This window comes from Magallana gigas, chromosome 9 (genome assembly GCF_963853765.1).
Source record: "Magallana gigas chromosome 9, xbMagGiga1.1, whole genome shotgun sequence".
NCBI lineage: Eukaryota > Metazoa > Mollusca > Bivalvia > Ostreida > Ostreidae > Magallana > Magallana gigas.
The window spans coordinates 14,192,845-14,211,803 of record NC_088861.1 but is presented as its reverse complement, the minus strand read 5'-3'; the positions used below and the strand labels follow the sequence as shown (position 1 = coordinate 14,211,803).

At 30.0% G+C, this 18,959-nt stretch overlaps 1 long non-coding RNA gene and 1 other non-coding gene across 3 annotated transcripts; both read right to left on the bottom strand.

Annotated features, from left to right (window-relative positions):
* Positions 1 to 636: 636 nt before the first annotated feature.
* LOC105343077 (uncharacterized) lies at positions 637 to 18,114 on the bottom strand. 2 transcript variants are annotated; one of them, XR_010709726.1, is made up of 6 exons: positions 17,806 to 18,114; positions 16,156 to 16,217; positions 15,926 to 16,063; positions 15,709 to 15,834; positions 15,516 to 15,605; positions 637 to 1,068 (listed from the first exon to the last, which is right to left on the bottom strand). It is a non-coding gene; the product is annotated as an uncharacterized protein (transcript). The 2 variants fall into 2 exon arrangements; XR_010709725.1 differs by lacking the exon at positions 637 to 1,068 and adding an exon at positions 14,567 to 15,335.
* Positions 1,752 to 4,050, bottom strand: LOC136271746 (uncharacterized). The gene is made up of 3 exons (XR_010709727.1): positions 3,643 to 4,050; positions 1,913 to 1,974; positions 1,752 to 1,816 (listed from the first exon to the last, which is right to left on the bottom strand). It is a non-coding gene; the product is annotated as an uncharacterized lncRNA (long non-coding RNA).
* Positions 18,115 to 18,959: the final 845 nt, after the last annotated feature.

The following is an 18,959-nucleotide window of genomic DNA, read 5'->3' as shown; positions in this document are numbered from 1 at the left end:
TACTAGAGTATGAATCCTATTTGCACTGACCAGAGTCAGAAGAGCTGCCACAAGAAAAAACAAACCGTGTAGTGGACCTGGTTAATTCTGATTCTTCTAATAGCTTCAAGTTAAGTTTTTATAACACTTTTAAATAGCTTTTTGCTATAACAAGGTATATTTGTCATATTTCGCCTCTTGCAATACTTGACTGAACATTGAAACAACGGTCGCCATATCATACATATAAACATCTGAAAATATGTTGGTAATGTTTTGGTCGTTGAACTGTTTACACTGAGCAGATGTTTTAATGAATACTGTTGTTGAAATTTCATAATATTTTCAAACCAGTTAAGTTTTATTACTATCTGCTATGATTTTGCATTAAGACAAAATCGATTTTAATATTTTTATGGCTTAAGAATTGAAGAACCTGCAGACTGAAGGGCAATATATTATATGTTAATGTACACCTTCATTGTACAATTTAGCAAAATTTGATTTGTTTTGTCTAGTAGCAGTGTGTGCTACCTCCTGACAGATCTAACAATTAAAAGTATCACGTGGCCTTTTATATGTTTATCTTTTCAAAAAGACAAGTCATAATATTCCAAAAAAAGTTTAACCAAATTTATAACAAATGTTTATGTTAATACAGTCTTAAAGATAAGAATTGCGATTAGTTGACTTTTAAAGAATGAACAGTAAATGTAAAGTAAATACAAGTTTAAGCAATGTAGTAATTTGAGAATTGGTATAAATACACTTTGTTACGTTAAGAAGTATTACATTAAATCATATTAAAACTTCTTTGTTTATGATCATTTTTTCCAATTTAACTTTTTGAAACACTGCTGTTCAATGTTTCCAAGACGGATCTGTTCATTTGTAATTGAATTTTTTATTGTTGCTTAACAGTTAGAATAATATATAACGCAAGTAAAATCAAGACAAGGATCGCGAGACTGATAATAACATGGTCTTTGATATCTTGAGAGAGATCTGTATTTCTACGACGAATTTCTAGTTCATTCCTTGAACCATTTCTGATGAATGTCTTTGTATTCATGACTGTCGTAACATTTTCTGCAATGAGGGAAGAAATGCATAAGAAATAATCGAACGGACAACATATAATACTAGTGAACGATATATAAATTTATGAAGAGTTGACTATGCCGACCTGCATATGATATCTATCACTGAGGATGAGAAATATAGAAACATATATACAAGCTTAAAAAATAAAAATACAATTTAAAATAGTTTTATAAGTAGTCTTACTGTGTTCCTTAATTTGATTTGTTGCTTTTATAGAACGTATGATGTCATTGTGTCGCCTTAAAGATGGCGTTAGAGTACGATTTTCCTGCTCTATAAAATAGTAAGTAAAAATTACTTAATTTTCTTAAAAGAGTACTTTTTTTACATTAAATAATTTGTACAGAAACAGTTGAATAAATATACATACCTTAACATCCAGTAGCCGGATCACAGAGTTCCTTGTTGCATTCACATTGTAATTGGCATTCTTTTCCGTAGCTTGGATAAATACAAATACATTATTTGTAACTTCACAGTAATGGCCAATGCGCCCATTGCTACATTCTAAAATATATACTTAAATAAACAAGACACATAACTTAAAAATTTGAATTTCGATGTAATAATTTAAGATATCAATATACTTACCAGACTGCAACCGTTTACATCCATACATGTAGTGACATTGGTTATTACTACAGTTACATGTAAGCTGACAGTTTCTACTCATAACTAGGCATTTGACATGTTTGACTACAATTTTTTTTTCCATAATACCCATCTAAACAACCTTGAAGATAATCACATACTTTTCAAAATAAAAAAAGGTATCCATACTATTTTATTAGGAATTCAACAATTCTATAGCTTACATAATAATACATACGTGTGCATTTGTTTTCAGTATAAATCCACTTAAATCCCACACAGCATTCTAAACCATGAGGTCTACAAGATATATTAAAGAAGGCTCAAATACAAAGTTTTAAACTCTAACTAAACTTGTTTACTAATTAAAACAGTATTCACAACCATAGCTGATAAATATCCAAACAAAAGAATTCCTATTAATGAATTTTATTCTATCGTATATTTATTTGCTTTGCATCGGATTTTTGTAAGTATTTACATTTTGTGATCATATTTTTATAAGCATTATTGAACTTTACAAGCCTATTTTCTATTGGCGACGCTATATCAAACGGTTAAAATCTTGAAATATTAGTTAATTTTTTGTGTGATACTTTTTACACTCTCATCAGAATGTTCATACAGCATGAATTGACAGAAGGAATGTGTTGCTTATGGTTTAAAAAAATCAAGGCTGAGATAATTTTGCCAATTTCTCCTAGAAAGCTGACGTATCGAATGTTACGGTAGAGGCGTTATGATTTTCTTCCGCTTTCAGTAAATATACCATAATTCCTAATACTATTAAATTGCATTAATTTTCATGGTAAAACCGATCACATAATTCATTATGTAACACTGTTTTCTAAGTATTCTATTTAAATTATTACCAGTTAAACATGTTGTATTTCTTATTTTTTGGTTCCCTATACACCTCGATTTCATGTCTTGCTTTCCCTCTAGTTTAATCAGTGTTAGGTCGGCTTTTAGAATGAATAAGTATGTCCTTCTAAACTGGAATGCTATAAGGTCTGCTGGGGTAATAATTGTAAAAGAGCTTTGAGAATGCTTTAGCATTATAAAAGCGCTATATGAAAAATTGCAATTATTATTAATAATTATTATTTAGGAAAGATCAGCTTAAAACTTTTAGAATTCAAATGAGAAAGGGGGATATCTTGGGATAATTAATGAAGTCAAAAGTATTGTAAAAACTGTAGCCAAATATTTTTTATTGCTTAATACATCAGTATATTTTGTATTATCGTATAATTAGGATGTAAAACATATTTTTACAGTGACAAAAGTAATATGGTTTTTTAATTTAGAAAAAGTAAACTAATAAGCATACTGACAAAAAACCCAACACGCCTGATGATATAGATAATATATAGTTAACATGATATGTTCTCTGTTAATTATCTAAATCACAAGGACCTTTTCATTATGAATTTACATGATCAATACTTTTTAAACGATGTCGTTTGGGTCAATCTTTTTTATACATATTTTTATCTATCTGTTACAGACAAAATCATTTAAATGATTATCTTATTTCAAAAGATATATGTAATGCATATGGCGTTTTTGAAAAGTACGTTATTTAAAACCCTATGCTCAGTTTTTCTAAATAAATGATAGTATTAAGATATAATATGTATATTCGTAGTAGCAAATGAAAAAGAATCAATACTTCTCTTAATAAATTGATGACTCTATCTTAGACAACTTACCATTTTCTAGATGTAAAAAGAACAAGTGCAACAAATAAAGAGATCTGCACATTAATCAAAGTAAATTTACATGCGTGCATCATATCAGTCAGTACGTGTTGATTAATGTTACATTAGCATATAAAGAAGACAATGTAAAACACAATATATGATTATTTCAGATTCATGCATTTTTTTTTCGGTTTTTTAAACGATACTTCGTTAACTCTCATGCATGTCAATACATTGTAAGCTATGATACTTAGATACTTACTCTTGACATAAATTTGAATATGTAACGACATGGTGAAATAATAGCGAATAAATGCTAATTATGGCCATAATAGGTCCCATGGCTGATTTTGACGTGACTCTAACTCATTTGATAGTTGACTGCCAGTGTTTCCTATATTGGTTTTAACATCTTCTTAAAATTTAATGCAACTTTAGTCCTCTATAAACTATACAAATCATGATATTTGATTTCCTATGGTTTGCCTGATTTTGAAAAAAAATAATGAAAACCGGATGTCAGTACCACGCCCTGCGAGGCTGAATATCTATATTTATTTAGTGTATATGAAAAAAAAACTTAATCCCATATTAACAATTGGCATAAAATATAGACATTAAATATATATGTATTGAACTTTAATGCAAGTTTAGTGAATCATTTACCAAACTAATTTACATTTTTTTACTTTTTCAATTTTCGCCAATAAAGAATTTAAGGTTCTCTGATCCTCAGGTACCAACAATTGAAGGTGTAAATTTTAAAGCAAATGACATTTTACAGTCTCATACTAATGATTATAATAATAAATGAAGCATTTATATATATTATTTCCATGCGTTTTTCAAAGATAATGTATTATCACCCATATAGATTTTTATAAGGAAAAAGAAATGACTTCAAGGTTTTGCTAATTTTAATAAGTAGAGTATGATTACACTTGACTGCTGCACATAAAAACATTAGTAGATATGTAGATGTAAAATAAATAAATGAAAATGTGCTGTATCCAGTATTATAATCATGGAAATAAAAGAAAATATCTTTACATCATGTATGAGAAAGAGTTATCTTTCTTTCAAAAAGTCAACAACAGATGTAATAATGTTCCTGCGCTTTGTTACTCTTGGTGTTCCATGAAAACACTCAAGGATAATATATCTTATAATAGATACTAAAAGTGACATTTCACACTTTTATTTGAGGTTAATACAATGCGAATACACATGCATCTAATATATGGACATGTACAGGTGAATCTCGATAACTCGAACTTCAGGGGACCATGATTAAACTTCGAGAGATCAACAGTTCGAGAGCTCGAAAGTTTTAAGGAATCTGGAAATTTTCGTTCCGGTCATTTTTGGTTTTAAAATTATAGTAGCCGGAAATTGATATTTATAACATGAAAAGATAGTCTAACATGATTTCACTCGTATTTTCTGCTACATTACTTCAATTTAAACAATACAGAGCTTAGTTGTGTGGTTTTGTAGTGTATTTTTTCACGTTAAAATTTTTTTAAGCATATTATGTTTTCTTAATCATTACTTTAGAATATTTTAAATAAAGAGGAGTTTACCGTAAATTTATAAGTTATTACAATAAATAGATCAGTTACAAATTACCTATCTATCCTTTGAAGGAAGCAAGGGGTAGTGTCACTTACGTAATTAACCAATTAACACTACCTCGCTAGCCCCCAGGAGTTCACTCAACCATCCATGTAAAGGTCCACGCAGAGCTATAATTATACGCTTGATCGGTCGCGTGTGTACACAGCAACCACTTGGAGTTATCAAGAGTGAAAAACAATGAAATAAGGAATAAGGAATTATTCTTTGAGTATTATGAGGTGATAATTTCGGTCGGGGCGTGATCAAATCCAATAAAGCCCGAAGGGCTTTATGGTAGATTTGATCACGCCCCGACCGAAATTATCACCTCATAATATTAGTCAGAATACGAATAATATTGATTCGTGTCGAGGATTCCTGCAAACTTACAATCTTGTGCGCTCACTTTCTTTATTCGTTGGAAATCATCCTTGACATTTCGTTAAAAGTAAATAAATGCCCGCGTTAATACATGACTTTAGTTTACAGTTTATTTCAAAGATGGACTATCATTATGAAATCAAACTTTTGTGACTACCCCGAAATATTTTGTATTTTGCATTTGATGTCTGATTTATAGCTTATCTATAGATGAGAAATTCTATCAAAACACATAAACAGTTATTTTAATGTTAACAGTAATAAAGAAATAAAAAAATAACTACATTTCATTTAAATTTGTTAATGATTAGGCAATGCTAGCAAATTTAAAACTGTAAATCTCTGAAGGATACACAAAAAGACAGTCCTGTTAGCGACAGTTCTACGGTATATGACAACGTTTTTGTTTAAGGAAATCTTAACATACATTGATAAATAGTTAAACAAATGTACGATATAAAAAACACTGCACTGACAATTATTAAGCTGACTGTAACACGATAAAGCAAATTATTTGAGCCGGTATGAGCTCTCTTGCATATTCTCTTCATTGAGCCATTGTTGAAACTCGAGTGTGTTGATATACCTGTTGATTAAATCAATAGAAAAAAATATGCAGATGAACGTTTTTATTTCAACGGGTACTTATGAATAAAATGTTTACGCCTGTAAAGAAAAACTTGATTTGAATCAGTACACATAATTAACATCGCCCTCCTTTTATATTCTACGCAATAGCTGACAACTTCTTACACAGATACATCTTAGATCAAATTTTTACCAAATGAAATCATCGCTGTCGAAATATTGGCTTTGAATTGGAGATGTGTTTCATTTGGAGACGAGTCTAAACGGCAAATGTGTATCTTTTAGTTTTCAAATGTATTGTGAAGTGTTTGCCTAAAACCTGACCTCATCATTCTGTTGTTTTTTAGAACCATGAAACGAAAATACTAAAAGAATGGGCTTTTTCAGCACTATTAGAAAGACAACAATAAATTGACGTAAAAGGAACTATTGATACTGTTAGATCTTGTATAGCCTTTTGCAAAGTGTTGATTTAAAAACCCTTATTTTAATAAAAATGGCATGCATTGGAAATTTTACTATATCTCATGACTGAAGAAGTACCGTTAGTTTGTGGAGGAAAAGTCTGAGAAGTGGAAGCCCTTATGTCTTAAACCAACGCAAAGGCCAGTCAAAGTGAGTTGTATGTTTTGAGGGAGTATTACCTACAGTACCGAGCAGACCCAACCTTACACCAAAGTAAACCCAAACTAAACCCCAGGTTTACTTTGGGGTTTACTTGGGGTTTATTCTAGGTCTGCGTTTTGAAAATGTGGGTCCACTTGGGATTTACTTTGGGTTTACTTGGAAATTGCCTTTAGAGCTTAACTGTATGCACTGAATTGTGAAACAGAGCCATCTTTTATTTTACCATCCTTCTGCCTGTAATTCCTGCCCCTTGTGTATTCCTAATACACAGTTAGCGTCTGCTTTCAGGGATACACTTTTGACCGGGTTTACTCTCTGTGTCCACTCTGGGTTTACTTTGTGTTTACTCTGGGTTTAGTCTGGGTCCACTCTAGTAAACCCAGAGTAAAACCAGAGTAAACCCAGAAAGTAAACCCAGGGTTTATTTGGGGTTTATTTCTGTAAGGTTGGTCTGATCGGTACTTTATGATGGTGTAGGTATCATTGTACCACGAAGTATATTGAATAATTAATTTTTCATTTATGGTACATGTATGTTATTGCAAAAGTTTTCGAAAATCGACCATTTAATTTCCAAGAAGACAATGCCACTCCTGACTGTTCTAGAAAACAAACATATGGAAAAAGGCAATCGGAATTCGAATTAAAAAGTTTAACAATATAATCATACCATTTATAAAGATTGGCAAAGTGTTTGCAGTTGACCTTACGTCTTGAGTCGTAGTTGGTATAACTATAGTACTTTTGGGGCTGACTAGGAAAAGAAAAAACCGTTGACTACTCGAATGTTTAATTTAAATACAGGGAAAATAAATTGTGTAAATTATAATCTTATACATGCACACACTATTAACATGCAAATTAGTTATTCAAACGTATAATTTTATAAATATCTGAGGCTTTTTTCTTTTCTTGTAAGCTATAATTCATACTTGGGAACTCATTTTAAAATATGAACCATGAATTTATGATTACATACAGTTACATCCATATGCTGGATCGCACAGCTCCTCTTCACAATTACATAGAAACAGACACTCCTTTCCGTAGTTTGGAAAACGACAAGGTACATCACAATTAGTCCCAAGTAGCCCAATATCACATTCTGAATATAAAAAAAATAATAATGACAACTGAATAAAGATATAAATTAACAATTTTTAAAAAATACATACAATAAATTTCTTTCTGGTCATCTTAAAACAAATCAAAAACAGGTCATAACACGTTTAAGGACCACATGATCTAGATTTTATTATATTACAATACCTACAGTTAATATACTTATTTTTAAGTTTTAATTTCATTACAATTAACCTTTCTATTTAGTTACTATTTAGTTACTTAAAAGTCCCAGGGACGGGTAATATTACTTCGTTATAAGCGTAATTCATTATATCCATCAAGTTTACAACATGAAATAGAGACTTGGGGAATGACATTCACTTCGCTGTAAGCGTCAATTCATTAAAAGCGTGTTCGCTATAACCGTGGGTTACTGTATGTGGTATTTCAACAATAGTATTTGCTCTATGTATATAATTATTAGACATTAAATACCGATATATGCGTGGCTTTATATAAAAATATGTCTTGCATACATGTACATGTAACTCTCTAATTTAAATGAGAAAATAATTCTTCTGAAATTAACTTTATTTGGTCGATGCAAGTATCTTTACAATATCAAAATCTATCAGTGGCATAAATTTTTTTTATTATAACACTGGAAAAGATAAAAAAGGAATTTTCTAAAAACAAAAAGAGGTGGGGGGGGGGGGTCCAAGGAATAGTTTTTGGTGTCGGCGGGAGTTGTGCCCAATTCCTTTTCTCGTGTTTTGATGAATAAATGAATTTAAGAAGTTTGATTTATCGTTTAATACTAACAAAGATACTATGATAATTAAAAGTTTTGTTCGTTGACTCCCACAACATTATAAATATTGATGCTCCTTTATTTTGACATATTTCTTAAAGAAAAACTATATTCAAGAATGATCATAAATGTGTAAAAAGAATAAAAATGGAACAATTTAGTTTAAGAAAAATAAATGATTATGAGTAAAAATATATAACTTTGATTTGAAAAATGTTTGAAACATAAATATTATATTTTTACCATTTACTGCAATCTTTGGAGAAGTTTTGTTCCGTGATTCGATCTCTTCTGTTGGATTTGGTATAGAAGTTTTGGAACTCACTAGTAAAAGTTAAGTTGTTTGCTGCATAAAATGTTTAGCCAAAAAAAAAATCAAAATGTGTTGCCCGAAAAGCTCAAATTGTAATATAATAAGAGTTCTTCAACCGGGCTGAATTTCATGATTTTTATCAATTTTTTTATTACATTTTATTGCATACAAAATGTGAAATACAACTACTGTTGTTTTGTTCAATTTTTATCAATAATTAAATCTTTCTATCTTATTCAAACTTATTTTGTGAAACCATAACTTTTCTATTTCGAGAAAATTATTTAAGATACTGTTATAAGTTATGATTTCTTTTAATAAAAGAAGAAATTCAACGTCTAAGGTTTTAGCATGTTTGCAATTACGTGTCATATTTTACTAGTTGATGACAAAAACGTATCCTGACGTTATGGGTTTCCGATAACCTAAAACTAAACGATGCCTCTGATGACTGTCTTTTTAGTTAACAAAATTGAAACTACATAATTTTTAACCTCAGACATGGCATTGAAAATCGCCGATACAAAATCAAAGTTAGTCGTCTTTATATGCAATTTCTAGCTTTGAATAGACTGTATGCCGAATTTGACCGATGAAAATGTGCGTCACGTGCTTCCGATAGTAAATAAGTCATCAACATTTCTTTTCAATAATACTTAACATAAATGTAATATTACCTTTTCAATATTTTCTATATTATTTCCAATTGTTTTCTTAGACCTTTTTTTCCAACGTTAATCGTTCAAATATTTGATTTCCCCCCTAACTTCGTTTATTACTTATGATTATTACAATGCCGTAAATTGTATGGTTATTATTAATGTTTTTATTTCAGAAGAAGCTTAATTTATACCGCTTCTAGGATTACAAACTAAGGAAACGGAGTTCATTTGTTTAAACTATCAACTGTTTTAAACGCTAATTTCTTCATTTGAAAAACAAAACCAAAACAACAACTTTTAATTAGAATAAATAGACAGCGTACATATAATCTATTTTATGTATTTTCTGCTTTACAAACAAAACTCTAGTAGTTTCACTAAAAAAGAAACTTATTTTGTCACAATGCTGTTATAATTAAAATAAACGATGTACATGTACGTTTTGAAAATTTCCATAATAACCTGTTTTTTACAATATTGTATGCAACGAAGTAATTGAAAATTCAAATTATAAAGTACCAACTTCTTGAAAACAAACTACAATGAATTAATTTATGAACAATTTATTTGAATAGATCTTACCATACTTTCATTGGATTATTACTATTTGTTAAATTTGCATTGCAGATGTTTTTATTTGAGAAAAAAAAAGAGTCGCAAATCAAGAAATAGAATTTCGTAGGCTTTTAAATTATATTTTTCACTTAATCAAGTCTTAGATTTCAATACACAAAAATAGTAAATTAAGTAAATTAACATTGTTGCATACGTGTACCTTCACATCCAATAGCCGTATTGTAGTATTCCTTGCTACAATAACATCTTAACTGACAATCTTTACCGTAGTTTGGATAATGAGAACATACATTACAATTTAATCCAACTCTCCCAACCTCACAAACGGCATTATTAACATCCTAAAACAGTTACAAGTATCTTATATGTGAGAAAAAACTAGCTTACCAATCGCAAATTGTATTTTCAAAACCATCGTGTATAAGACAAACACATAATGCATTGTGTATACAGAATGTATAAATCATAAGATTTTTGTTATGTATATTCCTGTCTTCATTAAAAAAAAGTATTTCCTCTTCCCGATATCCTAGATTATATATTTGGAAAAAATTTCCTTTTATAAATTTACCAAAGTGCAAAAAGCAATTATTAGTGTGTAAATTAAACTTAACGTGTAGAGAGGTCATATTTATGACGTCAATCTTTATAATTATGTATGAGTCAATTGTCACCAACGTAAATATCAGAAACTATTTCCAGTGTTAAAAAGTACCTGCAAGTAAATGTAATGCACGAAAGTGGATATGATAGCAGGAATGTATTACCATGATGAATTTCAAACAAACACAGTCAGTTGGGAACTTGCAACATTGTTACATGACATGTAGTGATAAGGAAGAGTGTTTAAAATCAAAAGTCCAAACAAAAAATACAGCAACAGCAGAGCAAACATGGGCCTCTAAAAATAGAGGTAGGTAGCATCAGGTGCCATGGAGGAGTTAGTATCCTTTGCTGACCGGTCACACCCGCCGTGTGCTCTTTTTCGTAATCGGAATAAAGGGAAAAACCCGTAGACAAATTTTACAATGCCAAAAAGGAACTAAATGTTGTAATGTGCGTGTATTAAACCAAGAAATATACATGAAATAACCTATCTACATTTAATGCACATTTAATAATTATCATGATAAATATAGCATTTGATTGAATGTTATAATGGGAACACTTTTTTTTTACCAAAGTATACTGCCAACGCATGCCGTCTTGCTACTTCCGGGTCAAATGACCTCATGGTTGAGAACAGGAAGGAAGTGGCTCGAAAAATGATCCATTTATATTCTTTCCAGAAACCTTAAAATTAATTGATGCAATTTTGAAAAATTAAAACACAACAGGAAGAATCAGCTCTTGAAACAACAATTTGTACTTTGCAGTAAATAATATGTTATTCTGTCTCAGGCTTACTCTACCGATACTTTTGCCATGCAATTTTAAAGAAGCAAATTTGCCTTAATATTTTCTGACAGTTTGTTTTATAAGATGAATTTTAAACAAGCATATGATCTGTTTTTTATACATATCTTAAAAGAAGTATCCTGTGATTATAAATCAGTCACCAATATAGATGTAGTCACTTAGATTCGAACAATATTATTGCTTTAAGGTAGACCCAGTGTTTTAGAAATTTGTGTCCAAACAAAGTCTTTTTTTCAAATTTGAACAAATTAAACAATTGATATTGTTATACTTTCATGTTAAATACTGAAATCTGATTGGTTAAGACGCAGTTAATAATACTTACTATTACCCTCAGCGTTAGCAATGCACTTGGCAACGGGTAACATTAAAAAATGTTACATGCGCGAAAATTACGCGCGTACGGTTCGCTGTTGAATTCACGTTATTCCTATATAAAAGCAGTAAAATTTTCTTAAAAATTTTAAAAAAGACATTCAGTATAACAAAATAAATAGTGCCTGTTTGGGAGGATAACAGTTGAAATTGACACCCCTCGAAAACCATTGTCAACCTCCGCTTCGCGTCGGTTGACAATGGTTCTCTCGGGGTGTCAATTTCAACTGTTACCCTCCCAAACAGGCACTATTTATATAATGTTACTACAAAGGCCAAACTATTTATACTTTTGCATTTCTGTTTTTCTACGGTGAGCCTCAGCTCACAAGGTCAAAAAATTCAACAGCCAAATTTAAGCGCAATAAAGTTTAATATCATAATTTATTAAATTATGCGCCAACATATATTATATTTTGTTAAAATTTAAGAATATCTGATTTGTATAGAAAATATACAAAAATATTACATTTATTCCTCAAACAACCTCCAAAGAATTCACAAAATTTCATATTCATAAAATTTTTAAAAAAATTTATTCAGTTTACAAAACTTTTTATTAAACATTTATTAGAGTTACTTAATTAGTTAACAAAAAATATAGTCTATGTAATTTTACCAGTCAGTTTTTGTTTGATAGAGTTTTGAACATGTATTTTCCCCATATTTTTTGACAAGTTTTTCAATTGTTTTTTCTGCATTCATTAAAAAAATTCAAAAGGACCAAATATACATAATGTTTCTATTAATTGCACCTTGTCAACTGATTTCATTTGAATATATACATGTTACAGCATATTTACATTTTTTAATGTAGGATTACAGTAAACAATTCACATAGAATACCGCCATCAAGTTAATAATTTCCGTTTAGTTCTACATTCTGTTACCCAAAGAACATAACGGATCTCTACTTGATCTCTGGAAACTTGTGTAAACTTTGTTTCATGAATCATATGATTATATGTTGAAAGTATAACTTGTTTGTAGTTGTGTAGTTTGTATTTTCCAGATAGTATCGGATGAGGGGATTATTACTAACGAACAAATACTACAAAGGGATGTCCTCTCGGTATTTCCGGTTCAAGTGACTTCATGATTGCGTTCAGGAAGAAAGTGGTTCAAAATATGATAATAATACCTAGAAACTTTAAAACAAATTTGTGCAGCTTGGGAAAATCAAAACACCACGAGAGGAAAAAGCTCTGTTCAAACAACGAATTGTATCTGCTGTCAAAAATATCTTACTCTGCTCAAGGCTCACTCTACCAACACACCACAATTGAAGAGAAGCAGATTTGTGTTATTTTATGCTCAAATGCACTATTTAAGGTGTGTTTTGAAATAACATTTGATCTTTTTTGCATATTATCCGGTCCTTATAAATCATCCACCAAATAGATGTAGATTTGTGCAACATTATTTTATCAATTTTAGTTGTAGAATGTTACAATCGACAATTTTTAGGATTATAGTCCTAAACTAGTACTATGATTCTTTTGATCAATTTTAATTAAACTGTGTTAAATTGACAGTCATGTAATATATATACATGCATGTAGATGTTATTGTTTGTCAAGAATTCATTCATTTACATATTAAACAAAATGTACCAAAGTGATTTTAAATGTTTAACTTGATTGAAATATAATATTAATTTTAATAGGAACAATATATATTATTTCAAAGCAAGCTAAAACGTAAAATAATTCAGTGGAACGTATGTTAAACAAGTACGCCTGGGACCTAAAAAAGCACCGGTGGTCGATGTCGTACAATTTATCTAAGATCCAAGAGAGAAAACTTCGATAGAAATACTGACCCAACAGGCATTGCTTTTTCTTGGCAGTGCATTTTTATGTCTTTGTTTTTTTTTAATTAATCACTTAAGGATGAACTGGTACGTTGGAAAATGGCACTTGGCTAAAATTGGTCTTAGTAGGTAGCACGTTCTTTTACATTAACTGTACAATCATGAACTAGCAATTCGTCAGCAGACATTTTACAATAACACCAAAATATCCGGATCAGTCGACCTGGTACATGTAAGTAATCATTCCTAAACATATTCCTCTCTTTAGATACAACCGTTTGAGATGAAAATAAGCACCGTGTAAGTTCTGCGCTATATTATACATGTATTAGGGTGTAGGATAATCCCCGCCTGTATAAGAAAGTTGGTACAAGAGTATGAATCCTATTTGCACTGACCAGAGTCAGAAAAGCTGCCACAAAAAAAAAAAAAAACAAACAAACCGTGGAGTGGTCCTGGTTAACTCTGATTCTTCTAATAGCTTCAAGTTATGTTTTTATAACACTTTTAAATAGCGTTTTGCTATAACAAGGTATATTTGTCATACTTCGCCTCTTGCAATACTTGACTGAACATTGAAATAACGGTCGCCATATCATACTTATAAACAGTGAAAATATGTTGGTAATGTATTGGTCGTTGAACTGTTAACACTGAGCTGATGTTTTAATGAATACTGTTGTTTTGAAATTTCATAATATTTTCAAACCAGTTAAGTTTTATTACTATCAGCTACGATTTTGTAATTAGACAAATTAAGGATTCTAATCCTTTTATGGCTGAAGAATTGGAGAACATGCAGACCGAAGTGTAAGATATTGTATATTCATGTACACCTTCATTATACAATGTAGCAAAATATGATTTGTTTTGTCTAATAGCAGTGTGTGTTACATGTTGATATATTTAACAGAAGTAAAAGTAACACGTGGCCTTTAATATTTTTATCTTATCAAAAAGACAAGTCATAATATTCCAAAAAGAGTTTAAGCAAATTTAGAACATATGGTTTTGTTAAAGCAATCTTAAAGATAAGAATTGTGTTTAGTTGACTTTTCGAACCATTTTAACAAGAGCTTGGACTTTGGGTAGTTGGTGTAAAACAGCATTGTGACGTAGGCCTGTCTATTTCATTGTAGGTCACCAAGCCATTGCTCTTTGAAACCAATAAGATTTGTCTGGCTTTTGAGCTATGACTACGCAATCGGTGTATATTTCACTTGAAACCAGCGTCATTTTCACTTGTTTTGACGCAAGAACTAGATAGATACGTCCTGCTGAAAGTCCAAGACTTTGTTAAACTCTTTCTAAGAATGAACAGTAGAAGTAAATACAAATTTAGCAATGTAGTAATTTGAAAATTGGTACAAATACACTTTGTTACATTAAAAAGTCATATATTGAAAATCATATTGAAAGTTCTTTGTTTATGATCACGTTTTCCAATATCACTTTTTGAAACACTGCTGTTCAATGTTTTCAAGACGGATTTGTTCATTTGTAATTGAATGTTGTGGTATTTTTGTTCGTTGCTTTACAGTTAGACTAATATATAACGCAAGTAAAATCAAAACAAGGATCGCGAGACTGATAATAACATGGTCTTTGATATCTTGAGAGAGATCTGTATTTCTACGACGAATTTCCAGTTCATTCCCTGAACCATTTCTGATGAATGTTTTTGTGAACAGGACTGTCGAAACATTTTCTGCAATGGGGGAAGAAATGCATAAGAAATAATCGAACGGACAAAATATAATAATAAATAAATTTAAGATGAGTTGATTAGGTTGCATATAATATATATTACTGCGGATGAGAAATATATGTTTCATACAAGCTTAAGAAATAAAAATGCAATTTTAAATAATGTTATAAGTAGTCTTACTGAGTTCTTCTATTTGATTTTTTGCTTTCGTAGAATATGTGATGTGATTGTCTCCCTCCGAAGATGACGTTAAAGTACGATTTTCCTGCTCTATAAAATAGTAAGTAAAAATTACTTAATATTTATTAAAAAAATCTACTTTTTTTTTTACATTTGAACATTTGTACAGAAACAGTTGACTATAGATATATACTTTTACACCCAGTAGCCGGATCACAGAGTTTCTCGATGCATTGGCATTGTAATTGGCATTCTTTTCCGTAGTTTGGATATGGACAACTAACTTCACAGTAATGGCCAATGCGCCCATTTCTACATTCTAAAAAAATATACTAAGTCTTAAATAAACAAGACACATAACTTAACATTTTGAATTTCGATGTAATAATTTGAGATATCAATATACTTACCAGACTGCAACCGTTTACATCCATACATATGGTGGCATTGGTCATTACTACAGTTACATTCAAGCTGACAGTTCCAACCATAACTTGGCATAGGACATGTTTGACTACAATTTCTTCCATAATACCCATCTAAACAACCTTTAAGGTAAGACGAACATTTCAAAATAAAAAAGTATGTATACTTTATTATTAGGAATTCAAAATTTTATATATTAAATAATAATACATACGTGTGCATTTGTTTTCAGTATAATTCCACATAAATCCCACACAGCACTCTAAACCATCACGTCTACAAGATATATTCAAAAAGGCTCAAATACAAAGTGTTTAACTCTAAGTAAACTCGTTTTCTAATTAAAGCAGTATTCACAACCATAGTTGATAAATATCTAAGCAAAAGAATTCCTATAAATGAATTTTATTCTATCGTTTTTTTTATTTGCTTTGCAACGGCTTTTTGTAAGTATTTCCATTTTGTGATCATATTTTTAATAAGCATTATTGAACTGAACAAGCCTACTATCTATTTGCAACGCTATCAAACGGTTAAAATGTTAAAATATTAGCTGAATTTTTGTGATTTATTTTTTACACTCTCGTCAAAACGTTTATACAACATGAATTAACAGAGAACAGAGGGAATATTTTGCTTTATGAAAAAAAAAAATCATAAGTTTGAGAATTTGACCTAGAAAGCTGGCGCATCATATGTCACGGTAGAGGCGCTATGATTTCTTTCCGCTTTCAATTAATATAAAAATTGTCCTAATACTATTAGATTGCAATAATTTTCGAAGTAAAACCGATTACATTATTCATTACGTGACACTGTTTTCTAAGTATTCTATTTTAAATATAACCAGTTAAACCTGCTGTAATTCGTATGCATAATAGACAAAAAATACTCTACATGGTTTTTGTGTTGTTCCCTATACACCCCAATTACATGTATCACTTTCCCTGTCGTTCAATCAGTGCTAGATTGATTTGTAGAATGAAGAAATATGTCCTTATACACGGGCTATTTAGGAAAGATCGGCTTAAAATTTTCAAAGAATTCAATTGAGAAAGAGGGATATCTCGGGATAGTGAATGAAGTCAAATGTCTTGTAGGAACTGTAGCCGTATAGTTTTAATTCCTAAATACATCAGTATATTTTCTATCATTATAATAATAAGATGTAAAACATAATTTTAGAGTGACAAAAGTTACGAGGTTTTTTAATTTAGAAAAATTAAATTAACTAACATACTGAAATAAAAAAACAACAAGCCTGATGATGTTGATTATAAATTGTAAAAAATATATGTTATCTGTTAATTCTCTAAATTACAAGTACATTTACATGATGAATTAACATGACCAATACCTTTTCAATGGCGTGGTCTGGGACGATATATACATACTTTTTATCTATCTGTTACACACAAAATCATTTAAATGCTAAACATATTTTAATAAATATATGTAATGCATATGACGTCTTTGAAAAGCCCGTTAATAAAAATCCTATACTCAGATTTTCCAAAAAATCGAAGTTAATGATAGTATTAAGATGTAATTTGTATATTGCTGATAGCAAATAAAAAGGAATCAAGACTTTTCATAATAAAATGATGATTTTATCTTAGGCAACTTACTGTTTTTAGTTGTAAAAAAAAACCCCAAGTGCAACAATGAAACGGATATGCACATTAATCAGATGAAATTTACATGACCTTTTAGATTAACAGTACATTAACATACATGCATAAATAAGAACATGTAAAACACAATATATATCATATTCAGATTCATGCATTTTCCCGTTTCTTTAAACGATACTTCTTTAACTGCCATGCATGTCAAAACATTATACGTAAGCTTAGATACTTACCCTTGACATAAATTTGAATTTGTAACAACACGGTGAAATAATAGCAAATAAATGCTAATTATTGCCATAAAAGGTCCCATGGCTGATTCAATGTGACTCAAACTCATCTGATAGTTGACTGTCGATGTTTCCTGTATCGTTTTTAACTTCTGCATAAAATCTAAAACAGATTTAGTTCCCTAGAAACTGTATAAATCATGATATTTGATTTCCTATGGTTTGCCTGATTTTGAAAAAATAATAAGAACCGGAAGTCAGATCCACGCTCTGCATGCTGAATATCTATATTTGTGTAGCGTATAGGAAACAAGAGCTTAATACCTTATTAATTTTTGGCATAAAATATACACATATAAACATTAAAAATATACATGTATTGAGCTTAAATAGAAGTTTAGTAAATTATTTTTTTTCAATTATCGCCAATAAAGTATTTATAAATTTTTATCAAATACATTCCTGAGGAAAATATATCTTATAATAGATATTTGGCACTTCCATTTGAGGTTAATGTAAAGCAAATTTCCATGCACCTAATACATTGAAATGTATAAAAATACTGCTATGCAACTGATCGATGAAAGATCTCTTGACTTACAACTTACAATTTTATAATACACATACATTTACTTTTGCCAATTAATAGTGGATACATATCTCAATGAAGTTTCAAAACATGAACACAGTGATCTTTTATAACATGTTCTTTGACCGTTAGACTCTGGTTTGATCGTTAGCAACACTACAGAAACTTTGTACAAATAGATTTAAGAGCATCGGTGAAATATACAGATATTTTGCAGTCTAACATCAGAGGAAACACTCCATTACAATGGCAACGTATAAAATGATAAAAGTTTTAAAAATATCCAAAAATAAAACATTTAAAAAAAAATTAAAGCAAATCAAGTTTTATCGAATATTAACTGTATTTATACATTTTGAAAATATCTCTAAAAACTTGTGTTCAGATTTCATCAGAGTTTTGTTGATATATAATTCATATTGGTTTCCTACCGAGAATGGACATATTTCCTTCAAATCATAGAAGATATTTATTTGTATAGGCATTTCCTAACATGAAGAAACATACGGATAAGTTCAACATCGTATATATATTTATAGTGTTTTAAAAACGTAAACAAATCAAACCC